Source organism: Rhinopithecus bieti, unplaced genomic scaffold, assembly GCF_001698545.2.
Source record: "Rhinopithecus bieti isolate Rb0 unplaced genomic scaffold, ASM169854v2 scaffold_6481, whole genome shotgun sequence".
Classification (NCBI taxonomy): domain Eukaryota; kingdom Metazoa; phylum Chordata; class Mammalia; order Primates; family Cercopithecidae; genus Rhinopithecus; species Rhinopithecus bieti.
Window position 1 is genome coordinate 256,023 of NW_016805314.1, and position 2,363 is coordinate 258,385.

At 40.1% G+C, this 2,363-nt stretch overlaps 1 pseudogene across 1 annotated transcript; it reads left to right on the forward strand.

The window, feature by feature from the left end:
- The first annotated feature begins 1,618 nt into the window (after positions 1-1,618).
- LOC108529678 (glutathione S-transferase P pseudogene) lies at positions 1,619-2,363 on the forward strand (annotated as a pseudogene). The gene has a single exon (XR_001885611.1). The product of XR_001885611.1 is annotated as a glutathione S-transferase P pseudogene (transcript).

Below are 2,363 nucleotides of genomic sequence, written 5' to 3' on the forward strand. Positions count from 1 at the left end.
TGTGGGTTTCCAGATAATACTTTCATTTTATAAACTAACCAGTATAGGTATAAATAGAGCCAATACTCAAGAGATAAATCTTGGCATAACTTCAGTACCAGTGAGCAGTCATGTAGATGTGGATGTGCTTTTGGTACATTGGATGTTAAAAATATTAAATATCATCTCAGGTATGAATGTATTGTTTAAGTTATAAAGAACAGACTAGAATAGTAAATAGAAACAAGGCTCAAGTGGTTACCTCTAGGGAATATTACTCATATGAATAATGGGAAGAGTAAACATGTTAAAGTAAAAGTTTAAAGAAGGCTGTTTGGAAAGTGTATAATGGGAATTAATTGTTCAAGTTGGGTTATTGGATCAATGACTTTTAGAATGTTTTAAAGCAATCTATCCACAACTTTATAAAACAAAATTATGATGGAAAAGTATCAAATGTTATCCGAATCTAAACAAATTGGACCTTATTTCTATTTATCTATTCTAGTTTGTTCTTGATAACTCTAAACAATAAATTTATATTTCAGGGATCTGTGGAATTATAACAAAAGATATAGCATTAATTCATTGGATTCCTAGAAGAGAGTAGACAGAGGGAAGAGATTAAATAAATGACAAATAAATAGTGGCAGAAATTTTCCTAAATTTGGCAAAAAAGGTGAAATGGCAGATTGAAGAAGCTGACAGAAACTTCTATACACAAAATACTCAAAGAAACTTATACTAAAGCACATTATAGTCAAAATGCTGAAAAGTGAAGATAAAAACATATGTTCAGACACAAAGAAACAAACTAGCTTATGGGGAAAAACAATTCTAATGACAAAATATTTCTTCTGAAAATTCATGGTTACCACAGTGAAGTAGAACAATATTTTTAAAGTGAAGCAAGAAAATAATTAACACAATATTCTACATCCAGTGAAAACAGTCTTTAGAAACAAAGGGCAAGTTGAATATTCTTCTTTTTAATTTTAATTTCTGGGATACCTGTGCAGAACATGCTGGTTTGTTACATAGGTATACATATGTGCCATGGTGGTTTGCTGCACCTACCAACCCATCATCTAGGTTTTAAGCCCCGTGTGCATTAGGTATTTAGAACAGTTTTAAATGAAGCATTATCACCAGAAGACCAATGATAAGAGAATACCTAAAAGAATTCCACATAGAAGGGAAATGATAGATAAAACATCTGTAATATTAGCAAGAAAGAATAAACAATGGAAAGAGTAGTGATATGGGTAAATATGTTAGGTTCCCATCTTCTCTTGAGCTTTTTAAACTAAGGTTGAGAATTAAAGCACAATTATACCACTAGCTAATTTGTTTCAAATAGGCATAAGAATTATTCTAGATAAATGTAGCATAAATGGAAGTGGCTAAAAGAACATAGAGTAAGGTAAGTTTCTACATTTCAATGAAACTGCTGAAATTATGACACCAAGAGACTGTAATGAGTTTTGCGTATATATGACCTAGGACTAAAATAGGAATACAAATATATATACTAAAAAGCATTATGAGTAAATTAATATTAAATGCTGAAAAAATTCAGGAAAGACACAAGAATGCAGGAAAAACTATACAAAACATAGATTAAAAAACATACAGCTGGAGTTTCGTCGCCGCCGCCGCCGCCGCGTGTGCCACCATGCCGCCCTACACCGTGGTCTACTTCCCAGTTCGAGGCCGCTGCGCGGCCCTGCGCATGCTGCTGGCAGACCAGGGCCAGAGCTGGAAGGAGGAGGTGGTAACAATGGAGACCTGGCAAGAGGGCTCTCTCAAAGCCTCCTGCCTGCATGGGCAGCTCCCCAAGTTCCAGGACGGAGACCTCACCCTGTACCAGTCCAATACCTTCCTGCGTCACCTGGGCCACACTCTTGGGCTCTATGGGAAGGACCAGCGGGAGGCAGCCCTGGTGGACATGGTGAATGATGGCGTGGAGGACCTCCGCTGCAAATACCTCTCCCTCATCTACACCAACTACGAGGCGGGCAAGGATGACTATGTGAAGGCATTGCCCGGGCAACTGAAGCCTTTTGAGACCCTGCTGTCCCAGAACCAGGGAGGCAAGACCTTCATTGTTGGAGACCAGATCTCCTTCGCTGACTACAACCTGCTGGACTTGCTGCTGATCCATGAGGTCCTGGCCCCCGGCTGCCTGGATGCGTTCCCCTTGCTCTCGGCCTATGTGGCGCGCCTCAGTGCCCGGCCCAAGCTCAAGGCTTTCCTGGCCTCCCCTGAGCATGTGAACCTCCCCATCAATGGCAACGGGAAACAGTGAGGGCTGGGGGCACTCTGAGCGGGAGGCAGGGGCTGCTTGCCTCCCTTTCTCCAGGACCAATACAATTTCTAAGAAA